This window comes from Prionailurus viverrinus, chromosome F2 (genome assembly GCF_022837055.1).
Source record: "Prionailurus viverrinus isolate Anna chromosome F2, UM_Priviv_1.0, whole genome shotgun sequence".
In the NCBI taxonomy this organism is placed as follows: Eukaryota; Metazoa; Chordata; class Mammalia; order Carnivora; family Felidae; genus Prionailurus; species Prionailurus viverrinus.
In genome coordinates, this window is record NC_062578.1 from 46,809,327 (window position 1) to 46,831,369 (window position 22,043).

General features: G+C 40.9%; 1 protein-coding gene across 1 annotated transcript in view; it reads right to left on the reverse strand.

Annotated features, from left to right (window-relative positions):
* ANKRD46 (ankyrin repeat domain 46) overlaps positions 1–21,008 on the reverse strand; it is a 41,828-nt gene extending 20,820 nt beyond the window's left edge. Inside the window, exon 1 of the mRNA XM_047842207.1 lies at positions 20,924–21,008. The gene's annotated coding sequence lies outside the window, so the exon portion shown is untranslated. The remainder of the gene's footprint in view (positions 1–20,923) is intronic.
* Positions 21,009–22,043: the final 1,035 nt, after the last annotated feature.

The window sequence follows — 22,043 nt, forward strand, 5'->3', positions numbered from 1 at the left end:
ATGAGTTGGCTCAGTTTAAGTCTATGTATTCAGAGTTCTAGAGAATCTTTCAGAAATGGGAATAGGGCTGGCAAATCCCTATATCAGTTTCCTAAGAAACTATTTTTACAGACTGCCCAGAGACCTACCAGGTCGCTGTGACCAATGTGAGAAAGGGTGGTTAGTGACTAAGGATCTCAAGTTTTAATAGCAACATGACTCTTCATATAATTCCCTTGGTATGTCCCAAGACATAAATACTTAAAGGTTTTAAAAAATAACGCTAAGCTCGACAAAAATGTATCATGAAAAATACTTAAAAACAGCACTAAATACTAGCACACCAGGATGCTGAGAACCAGCACTGTAGTTATTAATGCTAGGCACTTTACATTTAAAATTTAAATAGACACAATAGTGGACAATGTAGTTTAATATACAACAAATTTCTGTCTGTGTATGTCTGTTGCCAGGTCTCTATTCTGTTCTAATAGTCTACGGGATATACATGTGCCAATATCACACTGTTTTAATCGCTTTGGCTTCATCATAGTTCTTGGTATCTTATGTGGCAAGTCTCCCAACCTTGTTCTTCAAAAACATTATAACAATTGTTTGCCATTTTCTATCCCATCTGAATGTCAGGATTATTTTGTCATGTATGACAGAAACCTTACTGGAAATTATATTTACTGCAAGTCATACCCAGATAACATGACAGAAACCTTACTGGAAATTATATTTACTACAAGTCATGCCCAGATAACATGGAATATCTGGATATTCTTTGGTATCTTTGGTATTCGTTGGTACCTTTTAATACATTTTTATAATTTTCTCCATTAAGGTCTTATACATCTTTTACAAATTTTATTTTTAAATAACTTATTGTCTTTATTTCTGCTTATGATTGAGGTCTTTATTACAGTTTTGTTATTACTAGTACTAAGAATGAAACTGATACATGTGTGTTGACTCACATCAGCAACCTTGCTGAATTCTTACTAACTCTATTAATACATTTATAGGTTCTCTTGAATTTTCTTTGTTGAATTACCGTATCACTTACATAAGTACAGTGTGTTAGTTTAAAAACATGCCTGCAAATTCTTTACTACACCTTTCTTCAAGAGGAGGAGTCAAAATCCCCTCCCCCTGAGTATGGGCTTATTAATTCACTATTAGCAAATAGATATGGTAGAAGTGGCTTCCAAGATGGGTCATAAATTAGACAATGAAGCCTCCTCTTTACTCTCTCATGGATCATTCTGAAAAAAGCCAGCTGCCATGTCATGAGGACACCCAAGCAGTCCTACAGAGGTTTGTGTGATGAAGCATTGTCACTAGACAGCAAGGAACTGAAGCTCTTTGCCAACGGTCACGTGAGTGAGCCACCTTGGAAAAGATCCTCCAGACCTAGCCAAGCCTTCAGATGACTAGCCCAGGCTGAAATCTTGACTGAAACACTCCGAGTTTAAACCATTCAGCTAAGTCACTTTCAAATTCATGACCCACAGCCACTGTTAACCTTTGTAGTTTTCAAATTTATTGGCATAAAGTTATTCATTATATACTCTCATGACTAAAAAATCCCTATTATATCTGTATTGTTTCCTTTCTTGTTTCCGGTGGTTTTCTTGGTGTGTGTGTGTGCTTTTCCTTGTTTTTTCTTTCCTAGATTGTTATTGATAGAAGTTTGTATATTTAGTTTTTTAAAAAAAGGTTTTAATGTTTATTTTTGAGAGAGAGACACAGAGCATGAGTGGGGGAGGAGCAGAGAGAGAGGGAGACACAGAATCCGAAGCAGGCTTCAGGCTCTGAGCTGTCAGCACAGAGCCTGATGCGGGGCTTGAACCCACAAACCGGGAGATCATAACCTGAGCCGAAGTCGGCCGCTTAACTGAGCCACGCAGGCACCCTTGTATATTTAATTTTTAAAGAACCAGCTCTGCTGTTTTATTGCTTCTGGTTCTGGTTTCTCTTTTGTTAATTTGTTATGTATTTATTTTTTCTACTTTAAGTTTTGTGGTTTCTTTTTCTACCTTGATTTGTACCCTTAACTCACTTTTACTTTTCCAACAAATTTATTTAAATCTATAAATTTACACTGAAGTGTCAACTGGACCCTACTGACTTTCACATGTAGTATTTCACATTGTTGTTTAAATATATTTTTTCTGCGATGTCTTCTTTAACCTATTAATTACATAGAAATGCATTTGAAATACCCAAACATGGGATTTGAAAAACTTTTTGTTAATTTCTAATTCATTTGCATTGCGGTAAAAGAAAATGGGCCTTTGGGCAAGAATTTATTAAAATTTATTGACTTCCTTTTGGTTAATGTGCCATATATATCTGAAAAGAATGTATGAATATTAGTTGAAGACAGGATTCTACTCCCGATATAAATTTCATCAATCTTGTTACTTTTGTTGTGCAAATGTTCTACATTCTTCCAATATTTTGCCATCTGATATACTAGTTTCTGAAAGCAATGTTACAATTTTCCCCCAGGAATTGCGGCTTTATCAGTTATTTCTGTAATCCCATCTAATTTTGGATTACATTTTGAGACTATATTTAGGTACATGCACCACTGCTCTATCTTCCTGGAAGACTTATTAATGTGCTTCTTTATTCCTATTAATGTTTCTTGCCTCAACATTTGACATTATTTAGCTTTCTATGTTTATAACTTTGGGGGAATATTTTTCTATATCAACCTTTATGTATAGCTTTTGTCTTACATGCATGTCTGGTAAACAGCAGGAAACTAGATTCCTTTTTAACTGTTTTGAAGAATTTTTTCCCATAAGTGAACTTAATCAAGTTACATTTTATATGATTTCTAATGTATTTGGACTTATATCCACCATTTATTTTGTGTTGTCTATTTATTACCTTTTTCTTTTTTTTTTTTTTTTGGCTTTTTTTCTACCATCTCTTTCATTATTACCTTTGTTTCCTTTTTTTAAAGTTTATTTATTTTTGAGAGAGACAGAGAGTGAGCATGAGTGGGGGAGGGGCAGAGAGACAGGGAGACCCAGAATCGGAAGCAGGCTCCAGCTCTGAGCTGTCAGCACAGAGCCCGATGAGGGGCTCGAACTCAGGAACTGTGAGATCACGACCTGAGACGAAGTCGGACGCTTAACTGACTGAGCCACCCAGGCGCCCCTATCAATCATATTCTTTTTCAAAAAAATCCCATGCCTCCCCTCTGGATTCACTCTTCTTTCTAGCTGAAGTTCACTTCTCCACTTCTTTCAGTGACGATCTGTGAGCAGTAACCTGTCCCAGTCTTTGCAAATTTGCAAACGGCTCGATTTTGACTTTATTCTTTTGAGGTGATCATGAGGCTGTAGTTGCTAGTTACTTTGCATTAGCACTTTGAAGCTCTCGCTCTAATGCTTCCAGGCATCTATTATGGCCAGGAGATGTCTGCCTCAGTCTAATTGTTGTTCTTGTGTAGGAATGTCTTTTTTTCTTTGTTTGGTTTAAAAATTTTCACTTTCTGCTTAATGTTCTACAGTTTCACTAAGGTCTACGTGGGAGGATTTATTTATCATGTTAGGGATTCATAATGTATTTGTAATGTAAAGCACTCATGCCTTTCTAGAATTCTGGCGAGTTCTCTTCAAATAGAGCTTTTCAACCCTATCTTCCTATTAGATATGTGCTGGAAACTCAATGTTCAATTTATCCTTTACTTAAAAAAAAAAAAAAAAGTTCTTCTATGCTACATTCTAGGTGCAGTTTCTAGCACCTTCTTCTAATTCACTTAGGCTCAGGCTGGTTGGAGTCTAAATGGTTGTTACACTTCAGAAAAGGACCTCGAGGGAGGCGTTAAGGTGGTGGAGAAGTAGGGGGACTGGGATTTTCCTCCTCCCTCCAACACAGCTGTACTGAGGTCAAATCACGTGGAACATCCAGGGAATCAATCTGCAGAGTGGCAGAAGGATCTCCATAGGTGGAGGGAGACGGCTTGGCCAGATTGAGGTGTGTGTATGTGAATTGGGGGAGATCTCTGTTTTATCAGAGTAGGCACAGAGGAGAGCAAACCCCTTCTGTGGAGAGACAAAAGGGACCGGGAGACTGGAATTGTGGTATTGTGTTAGGACATGAGAAACACCTCTGTGGACAGCAGACTGCGTGACTTTTCTTTGACACTGCCATGTGTGTGCTCCTGTGGGGGAGGGGAGCCACCCCCAGGGTGCAGCAGCGATCTCAGGGGCTCCCAGGTGCACTGGGAGAGAACAGACCCCTCCCTTGAGTATGGTGGGAAGAGGGTGTATTGCCTCCCCAAGGACAAAAGACCCTGCAGGCACCGGCCAAAGGCCTTTTATCGGCAGGGTTGAGTGGCGCTATACTAAAACAGGATCCAGTTGGTGTAGGGCCCTTTAAGACATCGAGTTTTGAATCCCAGCCGAGCACCTAGGAGGCACAGGGGACCGTGGAGCAGGACAAGCTGACCGCCCACGCTACTTGTGAGGGTTGCCTGAACAGTGTGGTTTGAAACACCCAGTCTGGGGAGGAGAGATTGGGGTGTTGCCATTTCGATCCCCATCGCCAACATGGTGGGGTTTCAGGGAGCAGCAGAGCTCCCCCAGTGGAGGCGGGACACTTACATCAAACCCTGCCCCTCTGTGCCTGGTAACTGCTCACCTACTGGAGTAGGACTGACACTGAGCCAACCAGATGGCCCCTTCTCCACAGGAGCACAGCCACTGGTCCCAGGCACCAACAGACCACTGTCTTGCGTTTTTGTGTGTTAGTCTGTCTTTTGCTTTTCTTCTTTTTCTTTCTACCCTATCCTTTTTTTCTTTTGAAATCAGGCTCATAGTTTCTGATTTGGTTTTTGGTCAAATCTTATTATATATATAATTTTTTTCTATTTTGTTTGTTTGTTTAATTAGGCATTTTTACTCTATTCTTTTTACACCTTTTCTATGTCTCCTTTATTTTCCTTTCTCTCTCTCTCTCTGCATTAAGCCTTATAGGTTTTTGGGTTTTGTTGTTGTTGTTTATTCTCTGCTTGGTCTTTTTTCTGTCCCTTTTGTCTTTCTCTTTGTATGGGATCAGGCTCCCCACCCCCCTTTCCTTTTTTCCAGGCTTACTTCAAGCAACAAATCAAAGCACACCTGGTGGAAGGTCCAAACGCTCCACCACTACAAGCAAGGAGGAGTTTTGCAGAGGACTGACCAATTGGATAGAGCAGTCGAAACACAACGCACTGTGAAAAACACTTCCTGAAGTGCCAGGCCTTGGACAGTGTATGACCCATTTTTAATATAGTAGTACTTGCAGGAGTACTTGCAGTAGTATGTGCAGGACACATAACAAGCTATTAAAACACACAAAAGACAAAAACCTAGCCAAAATGATGAAACAGAAGAATTCTGATAAGAAAATCCATCAAGAAATGACAGCCAGAGAATTTCTCAAAACAGGTATAAACAATAAATCTGAACAAGAATTTAGAATAATAGTCATAAGACTAATAGCTGGGCTTGAAAAAAGCATAGAAAACAGCAGAGAATCTATTGCTACAGAGACTAAAGAGCTAAGAAATAGTCATGATGAATAAGAAATGCTATAAATGAGACACAAAATAAACTAAAGACAGTAACGGCAAAGATAAAAGAAACAGAGGAGAGAACAGGTGAAATAGATGATGATATTATGGAAAATTATGAAGCTGAAAAAAAGAGGGAATGGAAATTACTAGACCACGAGGGAAGAATTAGAGACCTAAGTGATTCAATGAAACAAAATAATATCGGTATCATAGGAGTTCCAGAAGAAGAGAGAGAGAAAGGGGCAGAAGGTTTATTTGAACAAATTAGAGCTGAGAACTTCTCTAATCTAGGGAAGGAAACAGGCATCCAAGTCCAAGAGACACAGAGAACTCCTTTCAAAATCAACAAAACAGGTCAATACCACAACACATCATAGTGAAACTGGCAAAATACAAAGATAAAGAGAGAATTCTGAAAGCAGCTAGGGACAAACGAGCCTTAACCTACAAGGGTAGACACATAAGGGTAGTAGCAGACCTGCCCACTGAAACTTGGTAGGCCAGAAGGGAGTGAAAGGAAATATTCAATGTGGTGAATAGGAAAAACATGCAGCCAAGAATCCTTTATCCAGTAAGGCTGTCGTTCAGAATAGAAGGAGAGATAAAGGCTTTCCTAGACAAACAAAAACTAAAGGAGTTCATGACCACTAAACCTGCCCTGCAGGAGATCCTAATGAGGACTCTGTGAGTGAAAAGCAGCAAAGACTACAGAGGACAAGAGACATCACCACAAGCATGAAACCTATAGTTAACACAACGACACTAAATACATATCTTTCAATTATCGCTCTGAATGTAAATGGACTAAATATCCCAATCAAAAGACACAGGGTATCAGAATGGATAAAAACAAAAAGAAAAACAAAAACAAAACCCAAAACAAACAAGATCCATCTATATGCTGCCTACAAGAGACTCATTTTAGTCCTAAGGACATCTGCAGATTGAAAGTGAGGGGATGGAGAACCATCTATCATGCTACTGGATGGCAAAAGAAAGCCAGAGTAGCCATACTTATGTCAGACAAACTAGATTTTAAAACAAAGACTGTAACAAGAGATGAAAAAGGGCATTATATCATTATTTAGGAGTCTATCCATCAAGAGCTAACAATTGTAAATGTTCATGCCCCCAATGTGAAAGCACCCAAATACATAAATCAATCACAACCATAAACAAGTGTATACATAATAATACCATGATTGTACGGGACTTTAATACTCCACTTACAACAACGAACAGATCATACACGCAGAAAATCAATAAGGAAACAACAGATCTGAATGACACATTGGACCAGATGGATTTAACAGATATATTCGGAACTTTTCATCCTAAAGTAGAATACACATTCTACTCGAGTGCACATGAACATTCTCCAAAACAGATCACACACTGGGTTACAAGGTAGCCCTCAACAAGTATAAAAAGACTGAGATCATATCATGCATATTTTCAGCTCACACTGCCATGAAACTTGAAATTAACTACAAGAAAAAAATGTGGAAAGCCTCCAAATACAGGGAGGTTAAAGAACATCCTACTAAGGAATGAATGGTCAACCAGGCAATTAAAGAAGAAATTAAAAAATATATGCAAGCAAGTGAAAATGAAAACATGACAGTCCAAACCCTTTGGGATGCAGCAAAGGCAGTTGTAAGAGGAAAATACACTGCAATTCAGGCCTATCTCAAGAAGCAAGAAAGGTCCCAAATACACAACCTAACTTTCCACCTAAAGGAGCTACAAAGGCAGCAGCAAAGAAAGTCCAAAGCCGGCAGAAGAACAGAAATAATAAATATTAGAGCAGAAATAATATAGAAGCAAACAAAAACAAAAACAAAAAAACAACAACAACCAAAAAACAAACAAACAAAAAACCAGTAGAACACATCAATGAATCTAAGAACTGGTTTTTTGAAAGAATGAAAAAAATTGATAAACCCATGGCTAGACTTCTCAAAAGAGAGAAAACCCAAATAGATAAAATCAGGAATGAAACAGAAGAGATGACAACCAACACCACAGAATATAAGCAATTATTAGAGAACACTCTGAAAAATTATATGTCAACAAATTGGACAATCTGGAAGAAATGTAAACACACTACCAACACTCAAACAGGAAGAAACAGAAAATTTGAACAGTCCCAGTGAAGAAAAATTTGAACAGTGAAGAAATTGAACTGGGTATCAAAAATCTCCCAACAAATAAGAGTCCTGGGCCAGATGGTTTCCCAGGGGAATTCTACCAGACATTTAAAGAAGAGTTAATAATTATTCTTTTCAAACTGTTCCAAAAAACAGAAACATAAGGAAAGCCTCCAGAATGATTCTATGAAGCCAGCATTACGATGATTCCAAAACCAGACAAAGAGCCCACTAATAAGGAGAATTATAGGCGATATCCCTGATGAACCTGGATGCAAAAGTTCTCAATAAGATACTAGCAAATCGAATTCAACAGTAGATTAAAAGAATTATTCACCATGATCAAGTGGGACTCATTCCTGGGCTGAAGGGCTGGTTCAACACTTGCAAATCAATCAACACGATACTTCACATTAAAAGGAGAAAGGATAAGAACCATATGATCCTGTCAACCGATGCAGAAAAAGCATTTGACAAAATACACCATCCCTTCTTAATAAAAACCCTCAAGAAAGCCAGGATAGAAGGAACATACCTTAACATCATAAAAGCCATATATGAGAGGTCCACAGCTAATATCATTCTCAATGGGGAAAAACTGAGAGCTTTCCCACTAAGATCAGGAACATGACAGGGATGTTCACTCTCAACACTGTTGTTTAACATAGTGTTGAAAGTGCTAGCTTCAGTAATCAGACAAGCACATGAAATAAAAGGCATCCAAACTGGCAAAACAGAAGCCAAACTTTCATCCTTTGCAGATGACATGATACTCGACATGGAAAACCCAAAAGACTCCACCAAAAAAACTGCTAGAGCTGACACAAGAATTTAGCAAAGTCACAGAATATAAAATCAATGTACAGAAATCAGCTGCATTTCTACACACCAATAATGAAGCAACAGAAAGAGATATCAGGGAATCAATCCCATTTACAATTGCATAAAAAAACATAAAATAACTAGGGAGAAACCTAACTAAAGAGGTAAAAGATCTGTACACTGAAAACTACAGAAAGCTTATGAAAGAAACTGAAGAAGACACAAAGAAATGAAAAAACATTCCATGCTTATGGATTAGAAGAACAAATATTGTTAAAATGTCGATACTACCTAAAGCAATCTACACATTCAATGCAATCCCAATCAAAATTGCACCAGCATTCTTCACAGAGCTTGAAAAAAACAATCCTAAAACTTGTAAAAAACTACAAAAGACCCCAAATAGCCAAAGTAATGTTAGAAAAGAAAACCAAAGCTGGAGGTGTCACAATCCCAGGCTTTAGCCTGTATTACAAAGCTGTAATCATCAAGACAGTATGGTACTGGCACAAAAACAGACACAATGGAATAGAATAGAGAACCCAAAAATGGACCCACAAATATATGGCCAACTAATCTTTGACAAAGCAGGAGGGAGTACCCGATGGAAAAAAGACAGTCTCTTTAGCAAATGGTGCTGGGAGAACTGGACAGTGACATGCAGAAGAATGAAACTGGACCACTTTTTTACACCATACACAAAAATTAAATTCAAAATGGATGAATGACCTAAATGTGAGACAGGAAACTATCAAAATCCTACAGGAGAAAACAGGCAGCAACCTCTTTGGCCTTGGTCACAGCCACTTCTTACTTGACATGTCTCTGAAGGCAAGGGAAATAAAAGCAAAAATGAACAACTGAGACCTCATCAAGATAAAAAACCTCTGCAAAGTGAAGGAAACAATCAGCAAAAAAGGCAACTGACGAAATGGGAGTAGATATTTGCAAATGACAGATTAAAAGGATTAGTATCCAAAATCTATAAAGAATTTAATAAACTCAGCACCTGAAAAACAAATAATCCAGTGATGAAATGGGCAGAAGACATGAAATAGACACTTTTCCAAAGAAGACACCCAGATGGCAAACAGACACGTGAAAAGATGTTCAACATCGCTCATCATCAGGGAAATACAAATCAAAACCACACTGAGACAACACCTTATATTGGTCAGAGTGGCTAAAATTAACAACTCAGGATACAACAGATGTTTGTGAGCATGTGGAGAAAGGGGATCCCTCTTGTGCTGTTGGTGGGAATGCAAGCTGGTACAGCCACTCTAGAAAACAATGTGGAGGTTCCTCAAAAAATTAAAAATAGAATTACCCTACAACCCAACAACTGCACTACTAGGAATTTATCCAAAGGATACAGGAGTGTGGATTCAAAGGGGCACATGCACCCCAATGTTTATAGCAGCACTATCAACAATAGCCAAATTATGGAAAGAGCCCAAATGTCCATCAACTGACGAATGGATAAAGATGTGGTATATACATACAATGGAATACTATTTGGCAATGAAAAAGAATGAAATCTTGTCATCTGCAACAATGTGGATAGAAATAAGCAAAATAAGTCAGAGAAAGATATGATTTCACTCATGTGGCATTTGAGAAACTTAACAGATGAACATAGAGGAAGGGTAGGAAAAATAAGATAAAAACAGAGGGAGGCAAACCATAAGAGCCTCTTAAATACAGAGAATATATTGAGGGTTGATGGGAGTGGGGAAAATGGGATGGGCATTAAGGAGGGCACTTGTTGGGATGAGCACTGGGTGGATTTAAGTGACAAATCACTGGAAGCTATTCCTGAAGCCAGACTACACTTTATGTTAGCCAACTTGAGAATAAATAAAAAATAAGTAAAAAAGATAAAAAAGGATTTCAACTACTGTAACTTTTCATTTCTAAGAGTTCTAATTAATTCTTCATATCCACCTGTTCTTGTTACTTTTTGTTTCATAATTTACTGTTCATTTTTAATAAATGAATCCTTTTTCTCTTTCAGCATATAGACACTTACAAGTCTGTTGGATGGTTTCCTAAAATTCTTTACATCAGAATTGAATTTGTGTTCCAATGCTAATATCACTGGGTGAGTTTTTCTTAGCATTAGATCTTCATTCCTTTTGGAATTGGTGCTGCAAGCTTATTTTGAGACAAAGGTTTAGTTGTTTCTGTTCCCCATTCCTTCTCCCCCTGTGCTTACTCCCTCTGAGAGCTGCCTCTGCCTTGCCGCCTGGGAATGTAGTTCAGAACCAGGTCTTATAAAAGGTAAGTTTGAGCTCTTGTCTCTCAGTGATAGTGGGGCTATTACAGACTTAGTTCCAGAGCCAAAGTCCAGTTCAGTTCCTGGCCGGGAGACTGCCATGTTGTGCCTTGCCAGGTCCAGCTTCCTGAAGCCATCTGGTTCTGGCAGCAGCCAACAGTTTTACTGGGACTCCTCCTGTGCTCCGGGAATCTCTACCCAAGGCCTTGACTTGAAGCTGTAACCCTACTTAACCCTACTCCACCTCTGCCTTGTGCGGAGCATTTTCAACCCTCAGCACCCAGCAGGAGCCAAATACTTGCCCACCACTGCCCACCTCCAGAACAGCTGCAGCTCCACTTGTCACCCGGTGTTTTTACTTTACTTTTTGCTTTTACTTTTATAAAGGGAGTGAGAGAGGGAGGGAAAGGGAGGGGGGGGGAGAAGGGGGGGAGGGAGGGAGGGAGAGAGAGAGGGAGAGAGAGAGAGAGAGAGAGAGAGAGAGAGAGAGAGAGAGAGAAAGAGAGAAGCAGGGCTCACCCCATGTTTATTTACTGCTCTGACTACACCTTTCTGGCTTTCTCTTTTTATGTTTGATCAATTATGGCCATGTGCTGAAATATGAACTTAACATACCATTTTGATCTAAAACTAATTATGTGTTTTTCTTTTATGTTTATTTTCTAGAGAGAGAGCACGCACATGCACGCAAGCTGGGGAGGCACAGAGAGAGGGGGGGAGCAAGAGAATCTGAAGTGGGCTCCCAGCTGTCAGCGCAGAGCCTGATGTGAGACTCAAACTCACCAGGCACGAGATCATGACCTTAGCTGAAGTCAGACGTTTAACCGACTGAGCCATCCAGGAGTCCCTATATGTGTTTTTCTATCCTCAGATGCCCAGTGTCATTGTAGTGGACACGTCGGCTGCCTATCTAGTATCCATTCTTACCTTCTGCTGCCTATAGTACACAACGGTATAACTTTTCACTGCCCATATGCCTTGAAAGGGTCATCCCTGATTATTTTTAAGCCATGTAATAATTACATTCCCCCAGCTGTAGTGTTTATTTAGAGGTGGACATGTCACAAGTCCATTAAGACTCTGCTTGGAATGTTAGAGTGATACATTATCTTTTTTTCCTGAAAATATGGTATGTAAACACCTAAAACTGCTTTAGTCATTTTGACATATATTTTATATACATGTGCACACATACACACACGTACACACACACACACACACACACATACAGCCTGCACAAAGAGTAGATAGAGAAATGGAACCAAGCCTTGATTAAACCTCATTTAAAGCACATTATTAACTCTGGACTTTTTAAATACAGGCATTAATAAAGTACCTTTCATATTAAGACAATTTAAATTGGGTTTTCTGTTACTTAGAGCCAAATATTTAAATGAGACAGAATCGAAAGTGGTCATTACTACTTGATACCTAACCTACTGCTACGTGCGCCTGTCACTGCTTTCCAAGAAGGAAAACATATTGTTTGTGTTCCATGTTTCAGCAAAAGACAAAGGTCAAAGGAAGGGTGGGGTGTAATGATACCAAACTCTCTTCAAGAATGAGATGAACTGAATTATGGTCTAAGAAAACCCACATCTAAATGGAACAAATAGCACAAGGGATCGGATGCTGACAGAGCACTAGGTAAATTCTAGGAACTGACCATGGAGATAACCAGCAGAACAAGCTAAAAAGATACTCTGAATAAACAAGTGAGATAAAAATACGCTCACTGTGGGAAAACTCTTTATAGGGAATACCAGTTTTTGTTTTTAAGAAAACAATCAATGTAACAGTTAACAGGCAAAAAACAGCCAAAAGATGGGGAATGGCAGAGAGACTTGAAGAAGCAGTGTCAGTTGGCAACTGGAAAAAAAATGACTGATGTTAGGACTGAAAGTGCCACCAAAGTTACAAATGCCTAAATTCTTCCAACAATGTTACACTGAGGATATTTATTATTATTATTGTTATTATTATTATTTTGAGTGAGAGAGGGTGCAAGTAAGTGAGGGCAGAGAGAGAGAGAGAGAATCCCAAGAGGGGCACAGAAAGAGAGAGAGAGAGAGAGAGAGAGAGAGAGAGATAAAGGGAGTGAGGGAGGGAGACAAAGGAGGGAGGGAAAGGGAGAGGGGGAGAGATGGAGGGGGGGAGAGGGGGAGAGAGGGAGAGAGGGAGAGAGAGGGAGAGAGAGAGGGGGAGGGGGGGAGAGACGGAGAGAAAGAAGCAGGGCTCACTCAAAGCTGGGCTCGTATTTTTTACCCGAAGTGGGGCTCGAATTCACAAACCATGAGATCATGACCTAAGCCAAAGTCAGATGCTTATCACCTGAGCCACCCAGGCACCCCTCAGGACATTACTTTAAAATTAAACTTTGGTTAAAGGGGGAAAAAAAAGACATTGTAATTAATAAGATAAAATATATAGGATATTTGGCTAGCTTTAATATATTGAGTTTAATTTTTTTTTTAATGTTTATTTATTTTTGAGAGAGACAGAGACAGAGAGAGCATGAGGGAGGGAGGGGTAGAGAGACACAGGGAGTCACAGACTCCAAAGCAGGCTCCAGGCTCCGAGCTGTGAGCACAGAGCCTGATGTGGGCCCCGAACTCATGAACCGTGAGATTGTGACCTGAGCCGAAGTCGGATGCTCACCCGGCTGAGCCACCCAGGCGCCCCTGATATACTGAATTTAAAAAGGATCATATAGAAGAGTATCTAGTCTCATAAAGACCCAACGTGGAAAAATTAGCTAAATAAACTACGAATTTGTGTTCTTGCATTTCTTTCTGACTCACTTGCTACCATCCCTAAATAGCATTGTGCACATATCTTTTAATTGACCGTATTCAGAAATTTATGAAATGTACTACCTGTTAGTACTGAGCAACATTTTCATAGATATGTCTCCTCAGGGAAGGGAAACAAAAGCAAAAATAAACTATTGGGATTACACCATAGTAAAAAGCTTTTGCACAAGAAACCATCAACAAAACAAAAGGCAATCTACTGAATGGGAGAAGATATTTGCAAATGATATTACCTAATAAGAGGCTAATATCTAATATATATAGAGAACTCATAGAACTCAACACCAAAAAAGACAAATAATCCAACTTAAAAATGGGCAAAGAACCTGAATAGACATTTTTCCAAAGACATACAGATGGCCAGAGACAAATAATGTAAAGCTGCTCAACATCACTAATCATCAGGGAAATGTAAATCAAAACAACGAGGTATCACCTCACACCAGTCAGAATGGCTAGGAACAGAAAGACAAGAAATAACAAATGTTGGCAAGGATATAGAGAAAAGGGACCCCTCCTGCACTGTTGGTGGGAATGCAAATTCGTGCAGCCACTATAGAAAACAGTATGGAGATTCCTCCAAAAATTAAAAATAAAAATACCATAGGATCTAGTAACTCCAATGCTGGCTATTTACCCAAAGAAAATAAAAACACTAAGTTGAAAAGATATATGCACCCCTATGTTTATTGAAGCATTATTTACAATAGCCAAGATAAGGAAACAACCCACGTGTCCATCTATAGATGAACGGATAAAGAAGATATGGGTTGTGTGTGTATGTGTGTGTGTGTGTGTGTGTGTGTGTGTGTGTTTACATACACATACAATGGAATATTACTCAGCTATGTAAAAAAGAATGAGATCTTGCCATTTGTAACAACATGGAAAGACCAACAGGGTATTATGCTACGTGAAATAAATCAGACGGACAAAAACCATACGATCACTTATATGTGGAATTTAAAACAAACAAACAGAAACAGACTCATAAATAGAGAGAACTGGTGGTTGCCAGAGGTGAGGGGAGTGGGGGAAATGGGCAAAAGAGGTGAAGGGGATTAAGAGGCACAAACTTCCAGGAAAAAAACAAATACCACTTATTGGCTAGCTTGTTGAATACATACAAATATCAGTATTTCTTTGGTATATATGTGTTTATGGTTAAAGGACAGAGAACTAGAAAACAACAAACTGGGGGCGCCTGGGTGGCTCAGTTGGTTAAGCGGCCGACTTCAGCTCAGGTCATGATCTCGCGGTCCATGAGTTCAAGTCCCGCGTCAGGCTCTGTGCTGACAGCTCAGAGCCTGGAGACTGTTTTAGATTCTGTGTCTCCCTCTCTCTGACCCTCCCCCATTCATGCTCTGTCTCTCTCTGTCTCAAAAATAAATAAACGTTAAAAAAAAAATTTTTTTTTAATTAAAAAAAAAAAGAAAACAACAAACTGTCCCTTTTTTAATCAGATGGGTATATGTCTGTTTGTCAAACATGGTTTGGTCTTAGAATTGTTTTGTTTCTCTAATAATTACTGGCAATAACAATAATAATAAATAAGTATTTAAGGTTTCTAAACTCTTCCTTGGAGGAAGTGCAACAATCCTAGTGAACAAAGACAAGCTTCAGAAAAAGTAAACAGCACTGGGGCACCTGGACGGCTCAGTCAGTTAAGTGCTGGACTCTTGATTTTGGCCCAGGTCATGACCTCATGGGGCATGAGATCAAGCCCCACGTTGGGCCCTGCACTGACAGCATGGAGCCTGCTGGGGATTGTCTCCCCATTATTCATAATAACCAAAATGTGTAAATAACCCAAGTATTAGTTGACAAATAATACACACACATACACACACACACACACACACACACACACACACACACACACTGGAAGACTATTCAGACATAAAAAAAAATATGGAAAATCTATCATTTACAATACCATGATTAAACATGGAGGACATTATACTAAGTGAAATAAGCCAGACACAGGCAAATACTGTATGATCCTATTTATATGTGGAATTAAAATGTTCAATTATTTATTTTTGAGAGAGAGAGAGAGTGCAAGCAGGGGAGAGGCAGAGACAGACGGAGACAAAATCCAAAGCAGGCTCCAGGCTCTGAGCTGTCAGCACAGAGCCTGATGTGGGGCTCGAACCCATGAACCATGAGATCATGACCTGAGCCAAAGCTGGATGCTTAACTGACTGAGCCACCCAGACGCCCCATATGTGGAATTTTAAAAAGCCTAACTCAAAGAACCAGAAAATAGAATGATGGTTGTCTGGGACTGAAGGGTAGAGGAAAAGATATCGGTTAAAGCGTACAAATGTTCAGTTTCAAGATGACTAAATTCCGAGGTTCTTTTTATTTATTTATTTTACTTATTTTTAAGACTTTATTTGAGAAGGCAGAGAATCCCAAGAATGTTCCGCTGCTGTCAGCAAAGAACCCGACATGGGGCCCGATCCCATGAATTGAGAGACCATGCCCTGAAGCTGAAGTTGGATGCTTAACCAACTGAGCCACCCAGGCACCCTAAGTTCTGAGGTTCTAATGCATAGTATGCTGATTATAGTTGGTAATACTGTATTGTGTACTTGAAATTTGCTGAGTAGATATTAAGTGCCTTAATACATACACGTAACTGCGTGAGGTGATAGATGCATTAATCAACTTGATTGTGGTAATCATTTCACATAAGTATATAAGAATACCAAGGGGTGCCTGGGTGGCTCAGTTGGTTAAGTGTCCAACTTCAGCTCAGGTCATGATCTCAAGGCTCCTGAGTTTGAGCCCCACATCAGGCTCTGTGATGACAACTCAGACCCTGGAGCCTGCTTTGGATTCTGTGTCCCCCTCTCTCTCTGCCTCTCCCTCACTTGCTTGCACTCTCTCTCTCTCTCTCTCAAAAATAAACATTAAAAAAATTTAAAAAACACAGATAAAGAATACTAAATCATCACATTGTACCCCTTAAAGAATCACGCTGTGCTACCTAAATATATACAATTTTATTTGTCACCAATACCTCAATAAAGCTGGAAGAAAAAGGAACAAGCATCTTTTTAATCTGTAGATTAGAAGCTCCTTTGTCAATGATTTTAGTTTTCATATATAAAGTTTAAGTTGATCATTCTAATGTTTATGTATTGGTTTTTTAAAAAAAGGATTTTATTACAAAGATATAACCATAAAGTTAAGTTTTAATGGCAAAAATTATATTAAATAGGTAAATCTTTTACACACAACACAAAAGAGTTCTTTATGGAATGCCTACACACGATCTAATTCTCTATTTTCCTTGTAAGACATCTAGGAAAAGTCTTTAGTAGAATGGTACTAAGCAAATTTGGTATGACAATTTCCATAGCATAGTGACAATCTCCAAAGTTCTTTCATTTTTAAAGGGTGAATAACAAAAGAAAAGTCAACGTGGAGTTAATGAAAAATTCTGCACCAAAAGAGGTTCATCAGCTCCACATGAAGAAAGGCATACCACTGAAAATTATTACCCATAGTAGGAGTATTTCTTTCCACCAGTCATTGATAAAATAATCCAAGTCTAGTTGCCAAGTAAGAGAAGCTGGAAATAAAATTATTTACTATGGAAATGACTACAGTGCTTTCAAATTACATATGGAAAATGTAGTACAGTTAACCTCCTCTGCAGAGTTGTCTATACTTGTAGACTCCAATCCCTCTCCTATTTTCTCTGTAAACCGGGTTTTAGACTAGGTTTTCTCCCTCACTGTTCTCCTGAAAGTGCTTCTGCACCATCACCAATGAATGACCTTCGCGTTGCTAAATCCACTGGCCATTTCACCATCCTCATCTACATGACTTCTCCAACGAGCAGGACACAGATGATCACTTTCTCCTTCCTGAAATACTCTCTTCACTTGGCTTCTAACACTCCACACTCCTATCTCCAAAGGCTTCTCCTCCTCAGGAAGATCTTAATCTCACCAATCATCTTTCCACAAAGCCCAGAGCTCAATCCTCTTTTCTTTAGACCAGATCTCGTACAATCTCATGGTTCTAAACACTATCTATTTGCTAATGACTCCCAAATTTCTATTTCGAGTCAGGATCTTTCCCTTGAACTCCAGCCTCCTATAGCCTCATTTGAACAGGCATCTTAAATCTGACACATCTAAAACGAAACTCTTGATTGCCATCCCAGTCACCTCCCCTTATCTCTCCACCCTCAAATCTTTCCCATCTCAGTAAACAGCAACTCCATCCTTCCAACAGCAGGCCAAAGGCCTTCGAGTCATGCTTCCTTCTTTTAGTCCCGCACTCCGCATCCAGTCCATCCGTAAATTCTGGCAGATACCACCTGGTCTGAGCGTCCATCACCTTTTCACTTGGATTTCTGAACCAACCTCCTAACCAGTCTCCCTGCTCCATCCTTGCCCCAACAATTGATTCTGAACACAGCAGCCAGAACAATCCTTTAAAAACATTGGGTCAGAGAGGCACCTGTGTGGCTCAGTTGATTGAGCATCTGACTTTGGCTCAGGGCATGATCTCAGGGCTCGTGGGTTCGAGCCCCACATCAGGCTCGGTGCTGACCGCTCAGAGCCTGGAGCCTGCTTCGGATTCTGTCTCTGTCTCTCTCTCTGCCTCTCCCCTGCTCACGCTCTATCTTGCTCTCTAATATAAATAAATGTTAAATTAAAACAAAAAACAACAAAACAATGTTGAGTCAGATCCCCCAACTCCTCTGCTCAAAACCTTCCACCCACTCCCCTCCTCACTCAGAGAAAAAGTCAAGGTCTTTACCAAGGCCAGTTTAGCTCTCAGATCCCACCCCACCCTCCCTCACTCTGCTCAAACCTGCCGGCCTCCTTTTGCTGGTCCTCCAGTAAGACTGAAAGTTTCTGGGCTTCAGCACCTGCCTGGTATACTCTTCCCTAGATAGCTCCAAAGCTGTCCCTCACTCCCTCAGGTTTTGTTCAAAAATCTTCTCCATGACGCCGTTCCTTATTTTAAAACTACATCTGTTTCTTCTCTGGTTCTTCCTATCCCCCTTCCCTGCTTTATTTTTCTTCTTAGCAACTGTTACCATCTGACTGGATATATTTTATTTTAGTTCTTAAAAATTATTTTGTTTAGGGGTACCTGGGTGGCTCAGTCAGTTAAGCGTCCGACTTCGGCTCAGGTCATGATCTCGCGGTTCGTGAGTTCGAGCCCCGTGTCGGGCTCTGTGCTGACAGCTCAGAGCCTGGAGCCTGCTTCCGATTCTGGGTCTCCCTGTCTCTCTGCTCCTCCCCACTCACACTCTGTCTCTCTCTCAAAAATAAATAAACATTAAAGGGGCGCCTGGGTGGCGCAGTCGGTTAAGCGTCCGACTTTAGCCAGGTCACGATCTCGCGGTCCGTGAGTTCGAGCCCCGCGTCAGGCTCTGGGCTGATGGCTTGGAGCCTGGAGCTTGTTTCCGATTCTGTGTCTCCCTCTCTCTCTGCCCCTCCCCCGTTCATGCTCTGTCTCTCTCTGTCCCGAAAATAAATAAAAAACGTTGAAAAAAAAATAAACATTAAAAAAAATTTTTTTTTAATAATTTTGTTTATTGTACCCACCCGCACATTCCTCCAATGGAAAGTTAGCTCCATGAGGACAAAGATTTTCCTTTGTTCACTCTTCCATCCCCAGTGTGTAGGACAGTGCCTGGCCATGGAAGGCACTCAATATACAGTTGCTACAAGAATGCTGAATACGCAAACTCTTGGATCCTGATAAGGCGAAGGGATTTGGGAGACGGTAATATCCAACCTCTTTCCACATGGGAAATAGGACATCCCTTCTGACGTTCATAGGAACTGTGCAAAGTCTTTATCCTTTAGAGTAACTCAATGTGTTCTAAACATGGCAAAAATCTCTTCATTCTCTTTACTTCAGTCTCTCTCCAATGCCTTTCCTACATCCAGTAAGAGATTAACTTACTGTCATTGAAAAATCTCTCGTTTCCCTTCAGCACTATGTCATAATATTGCAAAGGCAAAGCGAACGCATTCAAAATGGTATCGAAATACAAATAACGAAGAGAAGTAATTAAGTGCATAAACAACCAAATAAACCCAACTCTATTCCAAATCAAACTGCACTGGGAGCGATGAGCTTAACTTATTATCCACTGTAACCTTTAATGAGCAAACAGTTTTCTCATGAAACTCCTTTAAAACTAAAAAGAAGCTGGTATGGGGCCCTTGCTCATAGCCATGAAAATTAAGCGCGAGAGAAACCAGTTCCGGCTACAAATCAAATCAAACATGTCTAGAACATGCCTGGACAGGTGACAGGTACAGAAGCAGAACACTGGAGTAAGGCAGATGAGGCTCAAATCCCAGCTCACTCTTGTCTAGCTGTCTGACCGGCGACAAGTTAACTCAGACTCTCCGTGCTCGGTTCCTTGTCTGTAAACTGGAAATGGAACTTCACAGGGTTGCTGCAAGAGGTATTAGGTATTTCGAACACTCAGCACAACGTCTGACACATAGTAAGCTCGGAAGACAGTTATTACTAGAATTCCTATACCACTGATACTATAGCTAGGAGCTCCTTGGTACCATTGTTATTCTTTAGTGAGAAGTGTTACTATTCAATGGTGTTTTGTTTGTTTGTTTGTTTTTACCTAGTGATGTTCAGTAGCCAGTTTTAAAGAAATGTATCTTTTCCTCGAGGCAGAGCACTGTACTGGATAACCTGGCGGGTAAAGCACCTGCTTCCTAGCATTGCATATTAAGAGGTAAATGCTGTCTTTAAACACGGGGCCATGTGCCATTCTGGACCGCTCACTCACACCGCAACAGCTGTTTACGCCTAGACTGCAGGGTCTTTACGACCAGCCACGTCGCGCGGTGCGCAAGCCGCGACAGCACGCGCTGGGTCCGGGCGCAAAGACGAAGCGCTGGCGGAGGGCTGCGGCTCAGGCAGCCCGATTCATCGCGAGCGGGCCCCGCCCCAGGCCCGCCCGCCGCGGGCCGCACACCCGGGCTGCCTCCTCCTGCGGACTGTCACGGCCTTTACCCGCAAGAGCAAACAAGAACCCTCGCCTCGCAGGCCTTTTCCCAGCCCCCACGGGCGGCACGGCCCAGAGGGAAGCCAACACGGACCCGCGACGCCCCGGTCTGGCTCCCTCCGGTCGCCGAATAGGGGCGGGGGCCCCGGGCCGCCTCCCCCACTCACTCCCCCAAAGCCCGTCTCCCAGGCCCCCGGCCGGGGCTCTCCGGTACGTCGGGGTCGGGAGGGGAGGTGTCAGCGGTTCCGTCCTGGGGCCGCCTACGGGCCCCGGTCCAAGTACCTTCGAACAGATCGAGCACCGGCGGCGGCGGCGGCGGCGGCAGCTCCCGGCTGAGGGAAGGAGAGGGGCGGACCACCGAGACAGGCGGAGCCCCAGTTGTGCCAGAGCGGCCTCACGCCGCGTCGGTCGGCGCGCCCTCTGGAGGCGGGAGGCCCCCTCAGCGGCTCGGCCTGCCCTGAGCTAGAAACTCGGAAAGAACCCTCTCTCCATTAACTGCGCCTGGAGAGGAGAATGACAACCGCAGAAGAGGCTTTTCAGACCCGAGTCCAGGAGCATTTCGCACTTTTCACGTCTTTTTCTAAATATACATCCCACCTCCAGCTAAATGAAGGCTTCAAAGCAAGGACAGTTTTATTAAAAGCTGTAGGCATCAACTATACTCACTGGCTTCTGGGTAAGTCTAATGTAATAACCCAAATGGACATAGCCGTGACTGCTCTAATTCTAAAATATGATGCGAAGTTGTTGTTTGTTTGTTTTTTTTCTCAAAAACGGTTTGAATATTTACATCCCACTTTTCTAAGATTCCTGGACTAAATGCAACTTGTATACAACCAAAACTCATTGAAAATGTGGTGGGTGGTGGGATGGTTAGAAATTCATTTACTGGGAACTTAAAAAAAAAATACATACACACACACACACACTCACACACTCAGCTGGTTAAACGACTGACTCTAGATCTCAGCTCAGGTCTTGATCAGGATGGTGAGTTCAAGCCCAGGGTGGGTCCCGCATCTGGGACTTGGAGCCTACTTAAAAAACAAAAAGAATAAAAATTTAAAAAAGAATTATGATTTCAAGGCATTTCACATTTTCTTGTGCATTAACTACCAATGCATTAACTACTCTTTGAATTGATGACATTTATTAACCACTTCGTCATGGATGTCTTCCTTGTGGTTTGGGTTGAGTTTAAAATATCTTCATCGATGCCTGTAAATTGTGCCAAATCGGGAAAGAATTTAAATCTTTTCCCAGTGTGTTCACAGAATGCACTTCTCTTCATTAATTGGTTTACCAAACAATCTGAAAGCCCATTTATTACTTCTTTTCAAACATATTCCCTCCCCTTTATGAATTACTGCCTTTGTTTGACCTGAAAAAATGCAGGGACTGT